Source organism: Mesocricetus auratus, unplaced genomic scaffold, assembly GCF_017639785.1.
Source record: "Mesocricetus auratus isolate SY011 unplaced genomic scaffold, BCM_Maur_2.0 Super-Scaffold_2245, whole genome shotgun sequence".
In the NCBI taxonomy this organism is placed as follows: domain Eukaryota; kingdom Metazoa; phylum Chordata; class Mammalia; order Rodentia; family Cricetidae; genus Mesocricetus; species Mesocricetus auratus.
Window position 1 is genome coordinate 6048580 of NW_024429180.1, and position 12388 is coordinate 6060967.

The window sequence follows — 12388 nt, forward strand, 5'->3', positions numbered from 1 at the left end:
ACACAGTAACAGCAGCAACCCCCCCAGCTCTTTTATAGCTTCCCGTCTTACTATAAGATCTATTGCACACACCCTTACTCGTTTTTTTTTCCCGGATTTAGAATGTGTGTGTGTGTGTGTGCGCGCGTGTGCCACAGGTGTGTTTCTCTCCTCGGAAGGTTCCAGGAATTGAACTCAGGTCATCAGGCTTGGTGACAAGTTCTGTTACTTGCTGAGCCATCCCACTAGCTCCGTACTTCTGTTTTGAAGACGCCTCTTACGAGGGCCTCTTGTGGGGTGATCTTTCTATCCACTGTGAAGATGTGTCTCTGCCAAGGCGCCTTCTGATTGGTTTACTAAAGAGCTGGATGACCAATGGCAGGAGGCGATAGGCGGGACTTCAGGGAAGAGCTAGGAACTCTGAGACACAGAGGCAGTGGGACTTACAATGTGGAGGAGAAGCAACAAGCCCCGCAGGCAGAACCGACATTAACGCAGACGGGCTGGTTTAAGTTTTAATTTCGAATAAGCCTAAGTTAATAAGGCCGAGCTTTCATCCTTTATCTGGGAGCTGGTGGTCCAAAGAAAGACCGACTACAGGGCCTCACCGAAAGCCCAAACGATGAGGTCGCCCAGTCCTGGATGCTTAGACCTTCATTCACATCGCCCTCTAGACCCTATTCCAGGCAGGGCCCCTGCTGTTGTCCATCCCCGCCGTGACCACTGCCAGCCCCTTCTGCGAGCGAGCGTCACACTTGGTCGCTCTTGTGCTGTCTTTGTGATCAGTGCGTCTGCTGGGAAGGGCTCGCCTCTAATCCCCACTCGAGTTGTCGCTTCCTTGAGGAGACGCCTGCTTTTCCTATCTTGGAATAATCTTTCTTTCTTCCATTCTTGGTGCTCATAATCAGTAATTCTAATGTGCGTTGTATGGTACTAGTCATGTATGTTATTACATTTTTTTCCATGTCTGTATATCAGACCTGACAAAAGTAAGGATGGGTGTGGTGGTTTAAATGAGAGCTATCGGCCCCAGGCTCATGAATTTGAACACTTGGTTCCACTTGCTGGCTCTGCCTCGGGAGGTCGTGTAGCCTTTAGGAAGCAGAGCTTTGTCGCAGGACCCAAGTCAGCAGGGGTCCGGCTCCCTGGGTTCATCCTTTGCTCCCTTCTTGCTGTCTCTGCTTCCCATGTGGGGATGAAATGAGCCACTTCTTGCTCCCACTGCCATTTCATGACTCCCCGATAGGGCAGGCTATCCCCCCCGAAGCCAGGATGTGCCTTTTCTTCCTTAAATGCTTTTGATCGTGGCATTTTATCAAAGCAACAGAAAAGTAACGAGTACGAAGGGTTTCTTTGGGCTCTCAATTTGAGGGTACAGTACATCGTGAAAGAGTGAAGCCCCCTCAAGCATGACTCTTCCCAATTCCTTCCGCCTTGCTAAAGAACCTTTAGATTACTTTCCTAAAGCTAATCACCAAGGTCTAGCCCTTCATTTGGCCACTTCCTCCTGAGCCTGACTACCAAGGCCCAGCCACCAGAGTCCCCCTTTGCTTCACCTAATTAACATGCCCAATTAAAATTAAACACCTCATCCAAACGCAGAGTTTCCCTTTGTACCTTTATAAACCGTCGTTTGCCTATGCCCCACCCCAACTCTATCCAGAGGCGGTCCTTTGTCCCTCGGAGACAAATATCACGTCCCCCTTGTCCCCTTCCTCTTATCCCTCATCCCCTGTCTCCTCTACCCCTGCACCCTAGCCCATTCTAACACAGACCTCCCCTTCTTCTCCTCGTAAAGTAACCAACCTGCAAGGTCGTTTGCCGATGTTTTCTGCTGAGTCAGAAAGCAGCCGCTTTAACTTTTCTTCCCCATTCAGCAAAGGATCTCTCTGTGAAAGCAGGTGTTTGGGTGTGGTTTGTGCCAAATCCGGGACCCAGGCCGGAGCCCCTGCTGAGCTTGGGAACAGAGCATGGGGGTATCGGTCAGGTCACATGTGCAGTCAAGAAGTAGGGACAATGTTGGTACATAGCTTGCTTTCTCCGTTGGTCCATACTCCAGCCTGTGGGATGGTTCAGGGTGGCTCTGCCTGGATCAACTAAACTTTCCTTGAACCGCCTTCTCACACATTCAAAAGCATACTGATTTTATTTTATTTTCTTAATGTTTAACACAATCTCCTTATTGAATCTTTGGAAGTTTCACATCATACACCCCAATTCCAGGCACCTCCCAGCTCCGTATCCTCCCCTCTCCCTGCCGCAGTGACCCCCAAATGAATATTTAAAACAAAAATCAAAACCAAGCAAGCAACATATTGATTCCTTATCAGATTGACAGTTGAGATTACTACGTACCATGTCCTAATTGATACACTGAGGATAACTGTTTACAGTGGTGGAAAGTACTGTTTTATTAGTGGAACATCTCTATTCTAAATTCAGAACCTGGGAAGAACCTGTCATTCCCCCTTAGTTAGGTCAGTGGTCAGAAATCAAAGAAGCTATTCTGGTTCTCAGTGTGTTTGTTCCCTCCCTATTCCGCATCTAATAGCATTGTGTACTTTCCTTGATTCTCATCTGGTGACTGTTGACATGGAGGGAAAACATCGCCGTCTTCCTATCCAGCAAATTAGGTTGAATAAACCTTTGAGAAGTATCTTTCTGTTTCCAGAAAAGTAATGTAATATGTTAATTAATGACCCTGGTAATAATTTTGCCTTACACACACACACATACACACACACACACAGAGAGAGAGAGAGAGAGAGAGAGAGAGAGAGAGAGAGAGAGAGAGAGAACTGAACAAACAGTTTAAAATATAAAGCAAATTTGCTTTGCAAAAACAAACAAAAGACAATGCCCATTTTAGCCAAGCATTTGTGACGCACACCTTTGATCCCAGCACTCGGGAGGCAAAGACAGGCGGATCTCTGTGAGTATGAGACCAGCCTGGTCTACAAGAGCTAGTTCCAGGACAGCCTCCAAAGCCACAGAGAAATCCTGTGTTGGGGGAAAAAAAGAAAGAAAGAAAATGCCCATTTTAACTATTTACGTATTACCTACCAAAGGAAAGTAGATACAGTAATTTCAATGCTTATGAAATGTGCTTGCCCTTACATTAATCTGCTGTTTCAGGTGTTCCTGTTGCCTGCACCACCTTCCAACCTGCTCTGCAAGTATTTCAGTTATCAAAAAAGCTTAATGTACCGCATAGCTCAAATTAAATCCGTTTTGAATTCTCGGGAGTTATGACTGTGGTTGCTTAAGCCATGGCACTGACGAAATGTCCTCAGCTGCCACAGTAGTCTACCCACCACAATCTGGTTTTCCTTGTAATTGTGAAGGTTGAAACAGAAAGCTTGATTCAGAGAGGATTAAAAGTTAAGGATGAAAGGGACTGAAGACATGTCAACCCCCATCATGTGTCACCATGGATTACTTAGTTGACCTTGTACAATTAAGGAAGAAAGGCCTTGCTGTATATTACACTGGAGTTGACTGCAAGATCTGGAAATGTTGTGTTTGTTTCTAATTTTTGAAGCAGCACAATTTCATTTAGTTGTGTTATTTTTTTCAATAAAGAAGATGCTGTGGACTATTACTTCACACCATGGGAAGATAAATGCCCAATAGTCAGCAGGGTTTTCAGGGCAGAGAGCATGCTGGGAGGAAGAAGGTGAAGTCATCACCCAGACTCAGAGTGAACTGTGACATGTAGGATACGAGGTAAGAAGCCATGAGTCACATGGCGGCACAAAAATTAATAGGAACAGGTTAGTTAAGTTATAAGAGCTGGTTAAAAACAAGTCTAAGCTGTTGGCTGAGCTTTCACAATAAGAAGTCTCTGTGTCGTTTATTTGGGAGCTGGCTGGAGGGATGGATAAATGGCACCCAATATGGGGCTTGAACACCCACGTAAAGCCTGTGGAAATGAAAAGAAAAGAAGAGAAAAAGCCAAGAAGTTCACAAATGGAGGCAAACACAGGTTTTTAGTCCTGCAGCCTCTCATGCTGGCCATGGCACACAGATGCATCTGGGGCTCAGCTGTGGGTCTGTTTAAGGTTTTGCTCATGCAGCAGAAAAGATTAAACCATACACCAGGTTCAGATGAAAAACAAAAACAAAAAAACCCTCTAAACAGGTTACGGTGTGTTTAACAGTGCATGTGGCCTTAAGAAAAAAGAAAGAAAGAAAGAAAGAAAGAAAGAAAGAAAGAAAGAGGGTATAGACAGTCCTAGGCATAGTTTAAAAATAATAAAAAAGTCTTTAAAGAGAGAAGTGAACTAACAATAAAAGGAGTCATGTAGAGATGGGAAATACACAGGGAGTCTGGATCCTGCATGGTGTTGTATTGGCTTTCAAGTTTTTCATTGCTGATGAGCAAACAGTAGTTGCTGAGAGACACTGGATTATTTTCTCTGTCCTTCCTGTTTACTCCAATAATATCATATCCTTCTCAGGTCTCTGATGGAGTTGAAGACTAGTTATAGTTTTCCCTGTTGCCAAATTCAAGAAACTAACAAAAGAGATGTGAAGTGCACGAGGTTGACAGTCATAAAAAGATAGTTTTGGGTTGGTGATGCAAGTTAGGATACAAAGTGAATTAGTACAATACTTTGGAATCACCAAGATAGGACAGATAATGAACTGTTTTCTCTAATTTTGTCAAATACAAATACACTGGATTTTTTTTTTTTTTTTTTTTTTTTTTTTAGATTTTTCCAGACAGGGCCTCTTTGTGGCTTCGGAGGCTGTCCTGGAACTAGCTCTTGTAGACCAGGCTGGCCTCGAACTCACAGAGATCCTGGCTGCCTCTGCCTCCCGAGTGATCCAAATAGTCTAGTCTAGTGTAGGTAGCAAGATTTGTCATTGACTAAGGCGATGAAGGCCATTTGTCTCAAAATGTTACATGACTGCTCCTGGATATCCCTGGAGACAGACTCTCAAAGCCAGATAGATGCTCAGATCCAGGTTGCAAAGTTACAAAGTACTAGAAGCTTTGTCCACCCTCTACTACACTCTAAGACCTCTTCAGCTTGCTTCAGAGTACCTGATATAGTACAAAGGAAAGATAAATTTATTACTCTTCTGAGTCATTAGGGAATAATGACAAAAGCTTTCTGTATGTCCAGTGGAGTTGAGAGTTTGGAGTTTCACAAACATTTTCAGGCCACAGTGGGAGAACCCTGTGGTCCCCGTCTCCAGCGGTTTGTGGATCATAAATTAAAGCTCACTTGTTTGTGCTGAGAATTCTTCTGAATTAGGGATAAGCACGATGCAGTGTGACAGTCTGACTGGGGACCTGAAACCAAGTCCCATCCCACTTGTGTGGCAAAATGTGCGACCCTGGGGCTCAGGACCTCTTTGGGCTTTCACAGATTGACACTGAGAGGAGGGAGGTCTTGCTCCGGCTCCCCTACGTGTCCTTAAAGTTCGTTAACACTGCACACCGACGAGATCGAATGTCAGTACCTATTTATCATTTCATGGGGAGACAGTCTCATGCATGCCCGTCTCAGTTCGCATTCTATTTCTACGGTAAAGGCCATGAGGAGCCCCGAGGTAGGAACCGAGGCAGAATCCCCGGAGGGGTGCTGTAAACCGGGTTCCTCTCCAAGGCCTGCTCAGCCTGCTCTCTAAACACCCCAGGACCATGTCCTCCGGGATGGCACCACCCACAATGGGTCCCACCCTCCCAGGTCAATCATTAACCAAGAGAGACCTCTGCAGACTCACCCACAGCCTATCTGGTGGAGGCAAATGGTCAACCGAGGCGCCCTCACCCCAGGCGACCCTAGCTTGTGTCAAGCTGACAAGCAAAACAAAAATGTGGGATTCCAGGATCAAACAAGTCTGTCAGAGAGTCACCCTTCCCCAACGCGGGTTCAAAAACCTGGATCCACTTCGTAGGGACAAAAGGTCACGTCATTCTGAAACCCTGCGAGTCTTTCCCAGACTATGTTATTTTGCCTGTCAGCTGATGAACTAAGGGGTGCCCGCCTCTGCTGATGCGGTGGCCCCTTCCTTCCCTACACCACTCCCCGAGAGGGGACTCTTTGGTATTTGAAATGATAAAGCCTGCCTGCCCTTAATCTGACCCGTGTATGCAAATCAGGTGTGTCTTCCTGTTCCTTTGTCTTCAAACTACATAGGAACTAGCCTGTTACCCCAATAAACAAGCTGCCAGGGGCGCAGACTTCTTTGCTAGAAAGTACTCAATGTCATCTGACACCCAAGTCTCTGTTCTCCCCAAACCGCCCTGTGCACTTTGGAACCTTGTGGCAGGCAGGGTGACGGATAACAACACAAAACCCAGCAAAATGTGTAAGTTTCTGGTCGTTTTTACCCCTCTGTTACCCTCTCACATTAAACCCTTTCCCCCACCAAAGCCCTTGTGCTTACAGCTTCCGTGTGTGTGTGTGTGTGTGTGTGTGTGTGTGTGTGTGTGTGTGTGTGTGTGTGTGTGGAGTTTAATTGGGCTGCTTGCATGAGCGTAGACACAGGATCATTTATGGAAGCTTGGGCAGAGGCAGTTCCCCCGTGGCTACAGCACTCGTCGGTGTTCGCTAAGGTAAAGAGCACTGCAGTCCCCGCGAGGCAAACAAGCCGGTGTCAATCATTCTCCCGGCAAACGTTGCTTTCTGGTCACTTACACCGGGTCCATGCGGTGAGGGCAAATGCGCGCTCTGATTCAGCCTGCGGTAGATGAGTGACTGACAACTATTTGAACTCTGAGGATCACTCTGAGGGCGGGGCTGGCTGAGCAGCTGGGGATAAGGGGTGATGGGCTAATTTAACAGAGGGCCGGAAAGGGAGAGGAAAGGCTTTAAAGGCTTCAGGGCAGGGGCTCAGGACAGTGACCTCAAGAAGACACACAGGGAAACTCCCGAGAACTGCTGTTCTCATCTCGGCCTCAGGATATAGCCTGGAATCTCAGTGGCCTGCAGCACCTAAAAAGGTGAAAAGTAAACAGATCTTAGTTCTGGGAACCGAACCCCTGTCCTCTTTGAGAGCAGTACAAGCTCTTAATCACTGAGCCATCTCTCCAGCCCTCCCTGCCGTCCCCCCTCCTTTTAAAATTAACATGGGATTTAGGAAATTCCTGTGTCAAGTTTATACGATTTTATGTCTTCGGGTTGAAAAAAATCAGGCTTTATCTGGATGGTAGAGGCAGGCAGATGGGAACGTGGAAACAGTTGGAAGACTGGACCACTTCATCAAAACAGACCCACAGGCAATAAAGATAAGAAGTACTTAAGGGTACCCAAGCCCGTAGCTCTCAAGTTCTGGAATCCAAGTTTTCTGGCCTTTGGGGCATTCTGCAAAACCTGAGTTATATCTTGTCAGATGGGTGTGGGGTGAGGGGGAGGTTGGGTTAGAACATACAAACAGCTTGGTTCGTTGTTCTTGAGTGTGATTTATTTCATTGCTTCTAGCCTGGTAAGTATACCCAAAGGGTTCAAAAAAACAATAAGGTCTTCATCGACCCGTGGTTTAATGGCCTTAAATAAATTAACTTCCTTCAACACGCTGATGATATTTGAAATCTATTAGCTTTTTAATGTTTCTCCCCTCAGTTACAGCTTTAACATATAACTTTGGAGAAATCATTTTGCGTTCATCAAATGAAGGTATTACTCTCTACCCACAAAAAACTTCAAAATGCGTAGTCATACACTTGCAGGAAAATATCTAATTGTAAGCTTGGGGCATAGTCCTGGATTCTGGCTTTTAAAATTAGACTCTTTTGACAATTTTCAAAGAAAATAAGGTCTTTTAAAAGAATTAAATGTGCCTGGGTGCGGTGGCATGTGCTTCTAACCTCCATACACGAGAAGCTGAGGCATGGGATGCTGTAAGAACAACCTGAGCTGCATCCAAGTTCAAGGCCCACTTGAGCTAACTTGGAAAAAACTGTCTCAAAAAACTAGGGAGTGTGGCTATATCTCGATGATAAACACTTGCCTACTATTCCGCTAAGCTGTGGATTCAACCCTCAACACCATAAATATAAATAAGTGAAGTTTACAAATGAAAAGTGTTTGATTCAAGTTGCGGAACACTCTTGGGGGATCATGTCCATTCGTACCAAACCGTCTGACTAGTGCGGACTGAGTTACGGATGTTTATCAGTTCATACAATATCAATGTCCTAGCTCTCAGTGTGCTTCTACTTGGATAGAGAGCTTTTAGGAGGTAAATAAGGCTGAAGAGGCCTTAAGAATGGAGTCATAACCCATAGGAAGTATGACCTTATTTGGAGACATAGCTTTCTCTGTGTACACACACACATGCATGGGGGTGGGCAGAGGGCCAGATGGCTCCTGGCTAAGAATGACATCCATTAGCAGTAACCTGTGACCTGGTATCCTGGTCTTAAGATTTCCAGTCCCAACCTGGGGGAAAAGTAATTTCTCTTTTGTAAGCCACGCACTCTGTGCTTTGTTATGGCTGCTCAAGCAGACTAATATAGAAAGCTTAAGCATGTTATGTGTGTTTCCTGGGCCTCAGCTTTCAGGCACGCAAAACATGTGGATTGGGTTAGATAAACCAAGTTGTCCTTCAGTTCTAGCATTAATGATTCTAGCTGAATCTGTCTCCCTCTAGAAAATAACAAAAAAGAAAAACTTAATCTTAGTTTCAAGTTCTCAGGAAAATTATAAATCAGCCAAAGAAGTTGTATACCCAGATACACTAATTGTTAGTATTTTTTCAATTTTTCATGTCTACATGTGTATGTATGTATATGTATACACACACACACACACACACACAGGAAATACATTCTTTTGTTTATTTTTTAAACCATTTGACAGTTAATTGTCCTAAACATGATCCTGTGCTTTTCCTAATAACAAGGATCAATGGCTGCTTAATTGTGACTGCCACTCTTGGGAAAGTCATCAGATGCCCAAACCACTTTCTTCTCTACCGTGTGAGAGCTAGTTCTCAGCCCCAAGTTGCATTGGGGTGCCATGATTCTTTAACGTCCTTACATAGTGGTGACGCTATATGTGTGTGTGAGGTCCTTGGCTTTTTTTCCGGTATCTTCTAGAATGGCTTTCCTTGGGAATTGTTTTGTTGCTGCTCATGGTAAAATCCATCATACTCATGTCTGGCTTGGTTCTATGCAAGTATCTGGGTCTTAGGGCCACATGACACTCAAATGCTCTTCATCGCTGATCTTAGCTTTAATGACCCAGCCAGGCATTGGCGAATTTCTTCACAGTATAGCTTTTACTTGTGCCCTTGCAACTATCACATGAACTGCTGAGGGGAAAACTTCCGTAGCTGTGTATTTCTAGCCTCGTATAACATTACCCACATAGGCTTGACATCCTTTTTCCCTTTTGTCATTATCTTTTCATTCCTTCCTTTTCTGAAACACAGATTCATGTCTTCCTCGCTGGCCTTGAGTTTGATATTTTGCTGAGGATGACCTTGGATTTCTGGTCCTCCTGCCTCTACCTCCCGAGTGTGGATTACAAGCATGTACCAGGACACATGGCTTCATGCAATGCTGGGACTCAAACCCAGGGTTTTATGCGTGGTCAGGAAAGCACTCTGAACCGCTGAGCTACAAAGTCAGCCACTCACTCACCGAATGAGGCTTTACTGCGATGCTTGGTGAATGGTAATTTTCAGAGCCACCACAGTTAACCCATAGCACAATTCACTCATCTTGATGAAGGAGTCTTCACTCTGCCCTTTCACGATGCCTACCTATTTCACTCATGACTTTGTGTTTTACTCATCCATAATGTTCATGCTGTCCTGGTAGGGCCAACTTGAGCCCTTTCAAACTGCTCCTATATCCTTTATACACACTGCCATCATTTAAACAAACAAACAAACACTTCTCTATGATAAATACTAAAATAAGAGGGAAATAAGGTATTGCTGGGGTTTTGTTTACATACGCTACAGGGTCCTAGGAACAAAGTTATGAACAGAGAGTCAATTGACAGCAGTTCCAAAGTTTATCAGACACATATACAAAACATTTTCTTTAGTTGTTTTATTCTTAGATTGGCTGGCTGGTCCTCAGTTTTCATAGTTATCACAAGCAATTAGATTGGAGTTAGCCAAAATCTTCAGGCTAACTGGGAAGGCAGGAGTGTGTCCTACAGAAGGTTTTTTTTTTTTAGGTTAGAATCTCAACTTCTCTGTCACCTGACCCTCCATGTTTGCCTTGATGGTTCCTCTGTCCTCAAACTACTACCACATCTCCCCAAGTTTTGGGGACCATCATGGAGGAAGGCCTTGAAAGACAGGAAAAATCAGAGTGAGTTGGGGGCAGGCAGTCACAGGAAACAACAGTGGCTGGTTGCCCAAAGGGTTTCAGAGACCCGGGTGTTGGTGGCACATGCCTTTAATCCCAGCACTCGGGAGGCTGTGAGTTCCAGGACAGCCTCCAAAACAATACAGAGAAAGCCTGTCTCGAAAAACCTCGCAGAGAACAATCAAGTCTTTGCAGGAGTGTTTTGAGAAAGGTGGCTGGAAACGTCTTTTCCTGTCTCCTCTTCCATTCTAAGCAGCCCAATCGTTTCCATCTCTCTCTCCTCCTTATCCACCGACGTCTAAAGTCTCCATCGTTTCAGTTGCCTGGGTTTGGTTGATCTCTGTTTATTAGTTTATACAACCAGCGAGCTCAGACATTCATGTATAGGATGCAGACTTGGGGACCCAAAGAAGGTTGCAAACACTCCTTATTTTTCTTTCGCATTTTAATCCATCCACCAATCCAAATTGATTGCGATGCTCCCAGGTAGTGAAAAGGTCTCACGAGTGGGTGGCAAGAGAAAACCAGTTGCCTTGAGATCAGTACTTGAGATTAGATTCAACTGGAGAGAAAAAGAAAGCAGAATTTCAGTAAAATGGCTGACGTTGCCGAACGCACGTAGTGGGCGCTTCAGAAACCTGCGAGACTCGCATACGAACGTTGAAATTTCTTTCATGAACCGCCCGAGCGTTTGCCAAAACGGGTTCCACGCAGAGTTTGTCACCCAGGTGTGGCCTTTCCGGGACGCGGGTCGCAGGGACTCTGCAAACGCCGCACCTGGGGTCGGCCAGAGAACTCTGTCGTCCCGGGACCCAACCACTCGACCACCCACAGCTCTGGGCAAACGCACAAACACTTGCGCACAGGGCAAATGTGTAACGCGCTTACCTAGGGAACCCCAATCATGGATGGCGGCAACCTGCACCCCCGCTTGTCCCTGTGCTCGGGCCGCGCGCCGAGTGGGACTTTGGAAGGGACCAGGACCGGGGAAAGTCAGACGGAAGAATGTTACTTGAACAGGGCAAAGAAAACAAAACAAAACAAAAAAATAAAACAAACAAAAAAGTGCAGAACTGAGGTTAATTATTGACTGCACACAGGCGGGGCAATTGGACATGAAGTACTCAGGGATAGTCTACCCGAGATGAAGCGGGCACAGCGCCGAAATAGCTCAGTTGGGAGAGCGTTAGACTGAAGATCTAAAGGTCCCTGGTTCGATCCCGGGTTTCGGCAGCTAACTTTTCCTTTTCATCTGAGACGAGATCCAGACTTCCTAACATCTTCCCATCCAAGGGCTTCCCTCGAATTGGTCTCAGCCTCGCAGACGTGGGGTCGCAGAGAGATACCCGGGACTTTTCTCGACCACCCGCGGCGGCGAGCGCGTTGCTGAGCCTCTTCCTGGTGTCGTGGGAGGCGCCGCTGAGCATGTGCGAGCGGACTGGGAAGTGGTCGGTCCCGGAAGGAGTCGGGGACTCACAGGACGCCGGTTATCCCTGGCGTGAAAAAGCAGGGTCCCCTCCTGTTGGGGGACAAGCCGGCTCTGCCCTGGAGGCCGCAAAGGCCCGTCCTACTGTCCTCCGACTCCCGCATCTTAAGGCTGAGCAATTGCGCGCCCGCGTGGCTCTCATCAGGGTTTTGCTGGAGATGCAGGAGAGCGGGCGCGGGGTGGCGCAGGCAGCCCCCCTGGCTTAATGCTACGGGCGAGGTGGCTTTCTAGCGCCTAACGTTAGAGCCATGGGTTATTTAGTCTCAAAGTGTGGTCTGGGGACCAGAAGCCCAGCCTCTCAGCATCACTTTGGAGTTGGTTCCAAATGCCCCACACCAGGCAGTTCAGTGACGCCCACCCAGCACAAGGTGAAAGAGCGAGCACTCTCCCTCCCAGGTGGGTCCCGGGTGACTCTCATCTGAGCAACTCTGGGCTGGACACGCGAGCGCTTCAGGGTCCGGTGTTCCGTATGGCCTGACCGTCGCCCGCTGCCAACTCCAGGCTCGCCATCCCGTTTTCCCATAAGAACCAGTCTAAAGCTGTAACCTGATAACTGTTATTGTTTCTCCCTGAGGAGCTGTGTCCTCTCGTGGATGTCACACTGTGAGGTGTCACTTCCTGGGAGTGGGGCGTTTCCCTGG

The 12388-nt window shown here is 46.5% G+C and overlaps 1 non-coding gene across 1 annotated transcript; it reads left to right on the forward strand.

The window, feature by feature from the left end:
* Positions 1 to 11421: 11421 nt before the first annotated feature.
* Positions 11422 to 11494, forward strand: Trnaf-gaa. The gene has a single exon. It is a non-coding gene; the product is annotated as a tRNA-Phe (tRNA).
* The last annotated feature ends 894 nt before the right edge of the window (positions 11495 to 12388 follow it).